Source organism: Papaver somniferum, chromosome 8, assembly GCF_003573695.1.
Source record: "Papaver somniferum cultivar HN1 chromosome 8, ASM357369v1, whole genome shotgun sequence".
Classification (NCBI taxonomy): Eukaryota; Viridiplantae; Streptophyta; class Magnoliopsida; order Ranunculales; family Papaveraceae; genus Papaver; species Papaver somniferum.
The window spans coordinates 43,557,928-43,571,715 of record NC_039365.1 but is presented as its reverse complement, the minus strand read 5'-3'; positions in this window follow the sequence as shown (position 1 = coordinate 43,571,715).

The following is a 13,788-nucleotide window of genomic DNA, read 5'->3' as shown; positions in this document are numbered from 1 at the left end:
ATATTTTCAAATACTCTGACGGCTGAAAATATGAGGATCTAACGGATTAAAATTTAACTTGGTTTTCTTCTCCTTCCTTCTTTTTGTTCTTCTTCTTTTCATCCCACAACCAGCACTACCATTGAAATTTTGTTTCCAATATTATTTTACATGTGGCATTCGATTCTATAATACCATACCTCCACTAGCACAACCAGCACTACCATTGAAATTTTGTTTCCAATATTATTTTACATGTGGCATTCGACTCTATAATACCATACCTCCACTAGCATCGTTATGTGTCTAATCCACTAACAGCCAAGTCATCGGCGAGGCGATTGATTAACAAGATGAATCCAAGGTTTTGATACAGTGTGACAAGGGAAAAGATTGAAGATTAGGATTCTAATTTGATTTAGAGATAGTGAAAAATGGATCTTATTTGGAGGTTACAGAATCAATCGGGTTAACATATTCCACCCCCATTTAGGGTCTTCTTTCTGTGATTCTTATTTCTCTCTTTCAATATATATACATATATAAAACATTTCTTGATTGTTGAGTTTTTTCGATTGATTTGTATCACGAATTTCATAAATTTAGGGTATAAAAAGTTGTATAAATAGATATCATTTTGATTATGATTTTAAATAGATGGACATAAAGAAATTGGGTTTGATTATGATTTTGATTCTGAATTTGGGGAAACATGGTGTTGACGATACTGATACAATAGTTTCTTTATAATCTTTCTTTGGAGTTTGTTGTTTTTGTTTTTGTTCCCGAGGTGTCAGTATTTTTAAGAATTGATCTTAATCCTGTTGTTGGTCTTTCTTGGTGATGGTGGTATCGAGAGAAATCAACAAAGAAACTGATTTAATGGTCTTTGAATGGATCAGAGAAATCATGGTGAAGGTGACGAGTATAGAGAAGATGGGTTATGTAATTGTTAAGGAATTTAAGGTTATTATAATAATTTCAAATAATAATTTCATTTCACGTTTATAATTACTTATTATATAAATAATTTCTTAACATAAGTTAATATTTAACCTAGTCAACAGAAGTCAAGGTTAATTCCAAATACCAAACACCAAGCTGGACAAATGTTAGACCAAACTCAAAAGTTGGACAAAACCTGAGTACCAAAAACAAAATAACTCTTACTACATTTAGCTAGATTATTCATTTAGCTCCATTGCCCAAGTTGGACCGAAGAAAATTCATTTATCGAGGTTAGACTGTTTGTTCTCTTGGTAGAATTCATATTCACATCTTTTTATGTGTTTATTGATGAAATTAATTTACTGGACATTTTTGCGGTCAAGGTATTCTAGAGATTTTGATGAAACGAGACTAAATATCACTTCTAATTACTAAGACAACAACATGTTTGTGAATAAAAACGAAATCCTTGACCAATATTTTCACATCCTTGATTTGCTTGTTTCATTTTCCTTGTTTTCTTTTACTTTAGTTTAATTTTGTTTAATATAAATCAGCAAAATTTCCACGGTTCTATATAAGTTACGGAAACAAACAACAACCTAGGCCTCTCTGTAGGAACCATCCTTTCTTACCCTTGCTTCGTAATATAATAAATATTGATTAGCGAGTGTAATGACCCGTCCCTCCACCGATATTTTTCCCACTTACCTACTGCGGTTATCCAGCAGTGTAGGCTTTCCTTTCTTACCCTTGCTTCGTAATATAATAAATATTGATTAGCGAGTGTAATGACCCGTCCCTCCACCGATATTTTTCCCAATTACCCATTGCGATTATCCAGCAGTGTAGGATTTTTAAGGACACTACTGCGGTTATCTAGCAGCAGCTTCCCGAGAGGCCACCCATCATGTGACTACTCTCGGCCGAGCACGCTTAACTGAAAAGTTTTTTCTCACATCTCAAGTAAGTGAACCCATCAGGCCTCGGTGTTAGGAAAGGACAAACCATTACTTATATTCCATTCGTCCAACCACTGCCGAATATCGGGGTATTACAATACCACCACCTTAAACTGGAGCCGTCCTCGGCTCTGGAATATATTTTCAAGCCCAGATATCCGACGTTCCCTGCCCCTCATGAGAAGCACCTGGACTAACCCCGTTCAGCGTACCTTCCCACCATCGGCAGGTGACCCATCATCGTCTCTGATACCATTTGTAATGACCCATCCCTCCACCGATACTGTCCCCACTTGGCCACTGCGGATATCCGGCAGTATGGGGTTTTCAACGTGCATCACTGCAGTAATCCAGCAGAAACTTCACGGATGGTCACCCACCTCTGGATTACTCCCGCCCGAGCACGCTTAACTGCAGAGTTTTCTGCCAACTCTGCAACTAATTGTGCTGAAAAGGCCTCGGTGTTAGGAAAGGAAAAATCATTACTTATATTTCATTCGGCCAACCACTGCCGAATACCGGGTATTACACTACCACCACCTTAAATTGGAGCCGTCCTCGGCTCCTGAATATATTCAAGCAACCCAGATTTTCAGTGTTCCCTGCCCCTCATGAGACCAGTACCTTGTCACGTCCAGCGTACTCTCTCACCCTCGGCAGGTGACCCGTCATCGGCTATGATACCATTTGTAATGACCCGTCCCTCCACCGATATTGTTCCCACTTTTTGTAATGACCCGTCCCTCCACCGATATTGTTCCCACTTACCCACTGCGATTATCCAGTAGTTTGGGATTTTTGACGGCACTACTGCGGTTATCTAGCAGCAGCTTCCCGAGAGGTCAGCCGTCCTGTGACTACTCTCGGCCGAGCATGCTTACCTGAGAAGTCTTTTCCCACATCTCAAGTAAATGAACCCATCAGGCCTCGGTGTTAGGAAAGGACAAACCATTACTTATATTCCATTCGGCCAACCACTGCCGAATATCGGGGTATTACAACGAGAAAGTATAAATTAATTTTGGCATGAATATGACCGCATTATGATACATCATCGTAACAACTAGGTTAATTTGATACGAGACCTGGATTTTCTATTGTTGAACAACTATTTTTCCTATTAGAAACCATTGTTTCTTCACAAGTTTCTTCCATATGAGAATTGCTTATACCTGAATTTTTGAGTTCTTTCATAAGTTTAAAAACAAGATCATGATATCTTGATATCAAGTTATCCATATTTCTCATTTGATACTTCTTTCATCATCTTTAAACTTAGATCGGGAATTAGATGAATTTGTGAGTCAGTTGTTTCAGACGATTTGTAAGAACCTCTTTCTGACGTGTATCTGCAATTTCGGAACTTGTTTTGACATTGATTCTTATGACGTCCCCATTGTTTACATCGAAAATAAGGTGCATACACATTCAGAGTATATCTATGAGTTTTAAGAAAATAATCCAACCTTTTCCTTGAGAGATTCTCATACTTGTAAGAGACACAGTTGGTTGGTTCATTAGAGTACACACGAACATTCCTTATATTGGAATTTACTACTTTTAATATCCTAATTTCATCATGATACCTATCAAGATTATTGATAAGTGTGGATACACATCTTCTCTCAGTATTTAGAGAAAATTCAGATTTTTCGACCAATTTTTCTTTGTTATTAAAATAGTTTGAACTTATTTGATTGAGTAAAATATATATTTGTGTAAGTTCGGATTCCAAGGAATTACTTGACATAGCATTTTTTATGGAACACTTTCAATGAAGAAATCATCTTTTGTATCTATCATTGAAGATGACTTAGGGTTGTAGTTCTAAGCAAAGGTTGCAACATATTCTGTCTTACATCACTAATCATTTTCTTCTAAAGAGGAGTCAAGGGTTACAATATGCATTTTTCTTCCAACAAATATTCTTAGTGGGTCAGTCTGGAGAATATAAAGCCTTGACATTTATAGCATTGAGGAATATCATCATCATCGTTCCAAGATTCTCTTTTTCCATGACAAGTTGTTAATTTTCAGAGGATAATGAACGACCCTTCTTTCGATGTCCCAAGAGTTTTTTAAACTGTTGAGTAAGGAAGATAAACTTTTATTTAATTCAGCTTCTTTCTTATCGTATGAAGTCGTTTGATCACTAGAGTTTCAGTGGAGTCATGTGACTTGAATTAGCTTTAAAAATCATGCTTATGTCTTTCTCGTTTTTAGAAAGAAACTCAAGATCTCTAATTTTCCCACAAGTGTGCTTCTTTATAAGGATGAAATAATCATTGGTTTCAATGATAACATGTTTCTTATATTTGTATTTGGATGGTAACGATCTGAGAATCTTGCATACTATATCCTTTTCAGAGATATTCTTTCCAAGAGAGAAATAAGAAGTTACAATCTCAGAGGATTTAAAGTGAAACTCCTCAAATGTATCATTATCATCTATTCAAAGATTTTCCCGGTTAGACGTGAGGGTTTGAAGTCTGGCTTCCTTCTCTGAAGAGTTATCTTCGAATACAGTCTCAAGATTATCCCAAGCCACTTTCGAGGTTTCACATGTATAAACATGATCTCGAAGATCTCGGCTTACTGCGTGTATTATGGCATTCGAACCATCTGAATTATGCTTGGAAATAACTTTTCCTCTTCGGTGTACGAAGCCAAGATTTTAAACTCAGTTTCCGAATTTTCCACTCTCGGATGTACATATCCATTGACAACTAATACTCAAGTAGTAAAGTCACGGGATTGAAGAATATATCTCATAGCAGACTTCTACCAAAGATAGTTGGTGCCATCAAATCTTGGGGGTACGTTAAATGAACTTGATTCGTAAGAACTCGTATTAATTGTCCCAATAGGTTGGATCGCACCAAACACATGTTGTTAGACATTATCGTTTTACCTTCTCTGATATCAATTGACATTACGAGTTTACCAAGTACATCATAATCTTTTTGATATCAACCTACACACACACAACTTGTTTAATCTTATAGAGACAAAATATATCAAAATATTATTTCAACAAGATGTACACTTGGTATATAGCGTAAGTTCAGCTTCGAACCAATATATGAGATCGTGCCAAGCATTTGATTAACGCGTAAGTGTGTTTATTTTAATTATAGAGATAAAACAATACAAAGCGAAAGTAAACAAATATATAACACACAAAGTTTTGTTAACGTGGAAAACTGTAAGGCAGAAAACCCCTGAAACCTTGTCCAATTTTGAGTAATCTCAATAATTAAGCCGCTATATGAATTGTCTGCTGCAACTTCATATAGTTTAGACCAAGTAAACTACTCATAATTACTAAGTTCCTTCAGTATCCTTGTGCCTACAACCAATCTGGTTTACACACGTAAATCCCAAGATAGAGTCTATCTCAAGTCGCTTCTCTCGCGATGAATACTTCAACAACTCAACTCCTTTGGATCGTGACTCAGAACATTAAAGGACTAACCTGTTTCAGTAACCTCTCTATCAATCACAAGAAATAAATAATAGATAAGTTGAGTACAAAGGATCTTCCATTTAATCAATATAAACTCGTTTATCTGTCGCAGAGCAACTAAGATAAATACTATAGAAATAATCAATCTTAGTTTAAAACTATCAAAGTGATTCTCAAAAGAGAAATAACTAGATAGATTGTCGATCTATACAACAAGCCTGGCGTCTATCAAGACAACTGCTTGTTGGATCCCAGTAAATCAAGTGTGCAAGAAGTATCACAAATATCATAATACCAAAAAGAAAATCTTCAATCTTCAAAGTACATGTACAAACAACTTGATTCCCACTAATGATCGATCACACACAGAATGGAGTCTGTAACTATGAACGTCACTAGTCTTATATTCAAATATTGAATAAATAAAGTAGATATGAAATAGTCAATCCTTAAAATAGTTCGAGTGACCTTATATCACAAGAAAAGGATCATAAAAAAAAACTAGATCTATTAAGGTTCAACTTCACCATTAGTCAATCGAATCAATAATTGAAAACTAAAGTAACAATCTGATTTAGTTTCCACCAACGGTACTACTAAAAGCTTCTTGATCCCAAAGAACACTATTAGGATACTTTCCTACTACTAGCGGGTTTCCCACACAAATAGTTAGGTAGTGTGTCACTTGGATGAGTTTGTAAGAATACAATCTCCACTATTTATAGTGTCAAGACCAAGGCTTGTTTGCACAACAAGGAATTACCAAATCTGAAAATGCTAAAGATATGCAATAAATATTTATTTTTGGTTTTGTTAAAATCCAACTTTAATCCAAATCAAATACTGAAATCTCTCTTGGATGACAACTAATATAAGCTAGCATATAACATATATTTTACTAATGTAACAACAAGAGATATGTTATCTTTTGGGATATGAAAAGCATATAATTTAGAATATCAAAAAGATATTTAGAATACTTCGGTTTTGGGATCTCGCTTTGAGTATCAAGGAAAATACTTGAAAATTAAGTAATAAGAGTTTAGCACATGTTCAAGACATTATGTTAAAATCTTTTGAACCTTCCTTTTTAACTAAATTACATTCTCGATAGCTACATAAACCATAAAAAAACCAACAGAAAATGCTCTTTTGGTTAACCAAGGATGGGTCCTACTAGAGATTCATAGAATCAGTCCTAGTAGAAATCCTTGGGATAATTCCTAGTAGAGTTCCTTGATTAGGGATCGGTTCTACTTGATATCCTTAAGATCGATCCTAGTAAAGATCCCTGTTAAAGGAATTGGTCCCAGAATAGATCTTTTGACCCCTTTTCAACTACGAAGTCTACTTCCTTAAACCATGTAATTAAACATAGTTCATGAGTTGTAAAATCAATCCGAAATTTCAACACAATAAATGATAAAGAATTACCAATTAGTTTTATGTCGATTCTACTAAGTCCAAATAGATAAATTATAATTCTAACTCCATGTACCAAAATTGTATGAAACAACTAGTATACCATTCCTTGACACTTTGATCATAATAAAATTTCCAAGTCACCAATACTAGAGACAAGTAACCAAACTTTGTAGTTATGTTTTTAATATAAACTGACTTGAAACAAACGTAGATAGAAATAGAACAAGTCAAGTATGTGTTACTAACCTAGGAAAGCAAGATGATGTATTCATTGGTGTCGATACGTCTTCAGGTTCTCCAGAGTAACAAGAGCAAGTTTCAATATTTCTATGTTCCTAGCTTAACCTATCGAAGTTGAATCTAGTAACCAAATCAAGTAGCTTCAAGTTTTGAAACTAAAATATGACAACACCTAGATTTTGACCAGTTCGGTTCTGATGTATTTAAAATCAGAAAATTTCTATCAGGCAGAATCTATCAGGTTTCATAATTTAAACCTAGTTGTATGTTTCCTCAACTAGACCTTTAAGGAAACATAGTTTTTTTACGACCACGTTTAATAATTATCAACCTAGATGTAAACTTCCTCAATCAAACCTCCAAGGAAACAAAGCACCTACATGTAGGTTGAAAATCCATACCTATCCAATTTTGGTACATAACAATAGAGGAAACTATATCATCCAGAATCTGTTAGATTTGAGATTTTATACTTAGCCATAATTTTCTATGTTAGAACAAAATAAGGTTTAGGTTTAGGTAGAAAATCCAAACCTAGCCAATTCTGGCACATAGCTAGATAAGAAATTTATTAGACATAATCGGGTGTGAAGGTTAAATAATTTTCGTCATGGTCCTCTATTAACCAAAATATTGAAAAAGCTGGGGTATAACAACCACACCCAATATTTTGTTCGGAAGTTTGTATGAACTAACTCCAATATAATTCTGAGAGCACCGGCTTATAAAGAGAGATCAACCAAGAAATATATCAAAGAGTAATATCTCAATTTCTCAATACAATCTGCATTCGAACAGATAGAAATCTGTGAGCCCGATTTATATGAGAAATAACTTGGACGGTACCAAAGACCAATACTCAAGTGTCAATCAATTTATATCAACAACCAAAGGTTGGATTTACCAATTGATTGAACTATGCACAACCTGTGATATTTCAATTATATAAACAAATATAATGCGGAAAAGAAATAAGACAGACACCAGAAGATTTGTTAACGAGGAAACCGCAAATGCATAAAAACTCCGGGACCTAGTCCATATTTGAAAACCATACTATATTAAGTCGCTACAGACACTAGCCTATTACAAGTTAACTTCGTACTGGAATGTAGTCGAGCCATAACCAAGTCTCACACCGATTAAGATATAGTCGCGTTCCTTACGCCTCTGAATCCCAGCAGGTCTCTACACACTTGATTCCCTTAGCTGATCTCACCCACAACTAAGAGTTGCTACGACCCAAATTCGAAGACTTATAAACAAATATATCTCCCATGGATAAATCTATTCTAATAGATAAATTTGTCTCCCACAGAAGTACCTATGAAGTTTTCATTCTGTCTTTTGATAAATCAAGGTGAACAGAAACCAATTGATAATCCGGTCTTACATTCCCGAAGAACAACCTAGAAATATCAATCACCTCACAATAACTTAACTATATGGTAGTAGAAGAAGTTATTGTGGAATCACATAGAATGAGACGAAGATCTTTGTGATTACTTTTTATATCTTACCTATCAGAGATAAATCTCGAGTTAATCTTAGAGAAGATAGTACTCAACGTGATAAAAAAATAAAGATCAGATCACGCAACTACATATAAAATAGTTGGGTCTGGCTTCACGAATCCAAAATGAAGTCTTCAATTATTTAACCTATAATGGTTTTAGAGAAACCTAGGTTAAAGGAGAAACGACTCTAGTCGCAACTAGGACAAAGGAAAGTGCCGGGATTAGGTTTTCCAGTTGCTAAAGTTCTCCCTTATATATTCTTTCAAATCAGGGTTTTCTTTCAATCAAAGACAATATATCTTAGTAACAAAGCATTCAATATTCACCTCTAGATGAAAACCTAATTTAAGAATCAAGTTAAGTCTGCTTAAAACCAAAGAAATATATCTCCACCGTTAGATGGTCTTAGCTTGTTAACACAAATTAAATACACTTTTATTTAGATATGGGTAACCGTACCTAAACGTGTATACTGAGTTCGCTCAATAATAGTTAACTGAAGTTAGCCCTATGAACACTTTTGTCTTAACAACATTCATCTAACAGTACAAGATCAAATATGATGATCAATCAAACATGAAAGATAATCAAATAAATCTAATTGTATTTCAAATAGAGTTGTTCAATTGTTCATTATTTCACGGAAATATATATATGAACCAACTGAATCAAAATCGGATTGATTCATGAGAATCAATTCATGAACATTAAGCCACGGTTTCTAAAGATTGCATTCCTTAATTCATAAATGCATTTATTCATGAGTATGAAAACATACTTAACTGATTTTAGAACTTTAACCACTAAGTTTGCAAATGGGTACGCAAACTATAGCTTCCGTACTTTGATCTTATCCAGCAGTAGAACCGTTCGCATACTGGTATGCAAACTTGGTTCCCGGAATTTAAAACCGCTCGCATACTGGTATGCAAACAAGGTTTCCGTACCTGAATCATACCACAATAGTTTGCATATTGGTATGCATATTGTGATGTATCCAGACAAAGGTTAATTTGTTTTAAACTCCCATTTCAATCATTGAAACATCCATAGAAGACGAAAATAGCTGTCTCACACAAACTATTAGCTTATAAGTAATTTTCAATACAAAACATTCCGAGTCGACATCAAATGATTGTCTCACACAAATCATGTAGGATGTTTCAAGGCGATTTTCACATGATCATCTTTTGACTTATTATTTAGTTTCCAACAAATAAATTGTTACCAACTAAACTCGTCAAGAATATGATGAATGTAGCTAAAGCAAAAAGCTTCCAACACATATTTCGAGAAATAGATAACCGAGTTAAACTCAACTCGAAATATCAAACGTGTATAATATAAAAGTCTATATAGCTATACGACTTAGTCTCATTAGGAGATAGAATAAAATAGACTTATGAGTGATAGATAAGTTTTAGTCTCCACATACCTTTTGTTGATGAAGTTCCTCCAAGCTCTCATCAGTAGATCTTCGTCTTCAATCGATGAACGTCGTGAAGTCTAAAGACAACTATACATTCTATCCTAATCTGAGACATAACTATAAGTAGACTAGAAATCAAGACTTACAGTTTTGATCACCTAAACTTGACAAACAAGCTTGAGATAGCAACTCTTGCGAGTTCGACCGATCAATTCTCTAACAATCTCCCCCTTTGCCAATTTTAGTGATAAAAATATCAATACATATGGATTACAAAATAAATAAAACTTGTAGCTTCTCATCCGTCATGCTTGATTTCCTTGGTTCTTCAACATTCCTTGAATTCTTCGCCGCTCCAAGTACTCCAGTAATTCTGAACGTGTTCAACTCAGCATCATTGTTATTGAAGATCCGTAGCCATAACAATAAGAAAACATATGAAAAACATCTGTTCTCAATTATTGTTATAAATTGTCATAATATTATTATACTACATCAAATTCCAATTGTATCACAACTTTGACAATAATACTACTGTGATATGTATCACCCCCCCTAGTCAATACTTTCATGTCACAATGAAAACCACTCCTCCTTACATAATGATCCGTAAATCATATGTAGTGTGAACTACCAAATAATTCTCTCCCTTTTTGTCAATATAAATTGGCAAAGGTACGAAAATTTCGGGATCATAATGAAATTCTCAAAGAGATAAATCATAACTTACTAAGTTCTCTTTTTAGTTCACACAAGGTGTTCTTCGTCAGAGATAACATTTGTTTGTAGTGAGCTATCTTTTCCAAAGACAGAATGATTTGAGATTTTAAATCATTTCTTTTGATGATGAAATCCTTCACCATAGCCCTAAAATTATTATCATAATAAGAAACAGACAAGAAACAGTTAGAGGTAGAACCTTTTTCATCATTTGTAGACCTCTCTCTTTTCTTCCTTGAGAAATGGATTCCTTTACATAAATACACACATTAACTGCTTCAATTACATCCCTTTTTGTGGTACCTCTAGTTATAGGATCCATCATACTGTATCTTTCAAAGAGAAGAGAGTGAAGGCATTTTGATCACAAATAAATATAAATAGAGTACGGAGTACCAAACCCTAAAGAGTTTTTCAGGATGCATTTCGAAAAAGTCTTAAAAGTTCACGATCCATTAGCTATTTTTGTGAAGAAAATATTCACTTTGAAAAACGTAACTTATATAATCTTAAGTAGATTCTAGAATAAGAAATGAATTATTATACAAGACTTGAGCAACCTTGATGCAATCCTCACATTCTCAAGTTAATAATGAGGATTTACACACGCATCACTACAATTAGGTAGTGATGGAGTGAGCAGAATGCTCATTTTTTGTGTCACATGATGACATTTCAAGGTTTATTGATTAAACAGACTTCTTACCTCGTCTGACTCTGGTCTTTTTAGACTTCTTTTTTTCTTTAGAGGTTCCCTGTTAATTACCCAAGGACAGATTCATTCTTCGCATGTCACTTTGAAGCTTGACAATTATTTTGTTGTTCCTCTTGAATTTCCAACACTTACTTTGAACATGATTCGAATTTCCAAAAAACAAAATATTCATAGAAGAAATTTTGTTTTGCAGATTGGCCTCATGTAAATCACAACCTCTACATCCACTTTCCCAGAACCGGCTGGAACAAAGGAAGTGTTAGTACTCACAGTCTTGCTTCTGAAACCTAAACCATTTGTGTTACCAAAATACTCCTGACTAAATAACATTGATGAGATCTTGTCAGAGCTTCTAGACAACCTTTGTAGGTCACACTTAAGAGTGTCAATCTCTTTTTCTTCTAGAGATAGGGTTCTGGTGAATTCATCATTAAGACAACTAATTCTCAAGATTTTTCACCTGAAGTGATGATTCAAGTTTATCCAACAAACTCTTCAAATGAAGATTATCTTGATGAATTTCTTCATTTTTATCCAAGAATTTCAAAATCTCAGTGTCAGACTCGTATTCTGAATCAGAATTTGAGTTAAGGCAAGTTTCTGCAGAGAATGCAGAAAATTCTGTGCAAACATCATAAGGCACGCATAGCAATTTTCCACCATAAGTAAATCGAGCTGTCGAAGACTGGCGGTACGTTTATAGAGATAACATTTTTTTCCATAGAGTCAGATTGCTACAAACACAGACTTATGAGGTCTCTAACGCGTTTGCCTGCTCTGATACCAATTGAAGAAGCGGGGGTATAACAACCACACCCAATATTTTTTTCGGCAATCTGTATGGACTAACTCCTATATAATTCGGAGAGCACAAGCTTATAAAGCGAGCTCAACCAAGAAATATATCATAGAGTTATATCTCAATTTCTCAATACAATCTGCAATCGAACAGATAGAAATCTGTGAGACCGATTGATATGAGAAATAACTTGGACGGTACCAAAGACCAATACCCAAGTGTCAATCAAAATATAAAAAACCGAAGGTTGGATTTACCAATTGTTTGAACTATGCATAACCTGTGATATTTCAATTATATAAACAAATATAATGTGGAAAAGAAATAACACAGACTGTTAGAGCATTGCTCGGTCGAACTCGCAAGCGTTGCTATCTCAAGCTTGTTTGTCAAGTTTAGTTTCCAAAACTATAAGTCTTGATTTCTAGTCTACTTATAGTTGAGTCTCGGACTAGGATAGTAAGTGTAGTTGAGCTCTAGACTCCACGGCATTCATCATGCGAAGACGGAGAACTACTCAAGGTACTTGTGGAACTTCATCGACAAAAAGGTATGTGGAGACTTGAACTTATCTATCATTCAAAAGTCTATCTATTATATCTCCTATCTTGAGACAAAAGTCGTATTGCTATATAGAATTCGATTATAAACATTTCCTATTTCGGGCCGAGTTAAAAGTCTATCTATTCTATCTCCTATCTTGAGACAAAAGTCGTATCACTATATAGACTTCGATTATAAACATTTTCTATTTGGGGCCGAGTTTATCTCGCTTATGTATTTCTCGAAATATGTGTTGGCAAGCTTTCGCTTTGACCAAGTTCATCTTTACTCGTGATAAAAGTCATGTTGATTATTTCTATAACTTGAAAATCGCTTTGATGAAAAATAGTTTGTGAATAACAACTATATAACATCCTCTAAGAAAGTTTCAATGATTGAAATGAGAGTTTAGAAACATGTAACCATCTTTGGATATAAACATAGTGTGTTATCACATTTTTGTAAAAGTCCAAAACCGGGAACCCAAAATATGCGTACCCGTACTGGAAATCTGGGTAAGTATGCGTACCCGTACGCATACTGGCAGAAAGTTCACATCCGTGAATTTCTGCAGGAGTTTGAAAGTAAAAACAAACTCAATCTGGTTACATAAGTACGCGCACCCGTTTGCATACTTAGGTAGGTTACTTTCTAAAATCGGTTTGTTCATGAACTAAAACATTTATATAATAAGGAATGAAATATTTGCAAACCATGGGTACAGTGTTCATGAATCGATTCGAGTGAATTAAAACCGATTTTGCTTCAATTATGTCTTGTATACTTCTATGATATCTAAACAATTTAACAACTCTTTAACACAGACACCAGAAGTTTTGTTAACGAGGAAACTGCAAATGCAGAAAAACCCCGGTACCTATAGTCCAGATTTGAACACCACACTGTATTAAGCCGTTATAGACATTAGCCTACTGCAAGTTAACTTCGTACTGGAATGTAGTTGAGCCCTAACCAAGTCTCACATCGATTAATTTATTTCGCGTTCCTTACGCCTCTGAATCCCAGTAGGACTCTAGCACTTGAT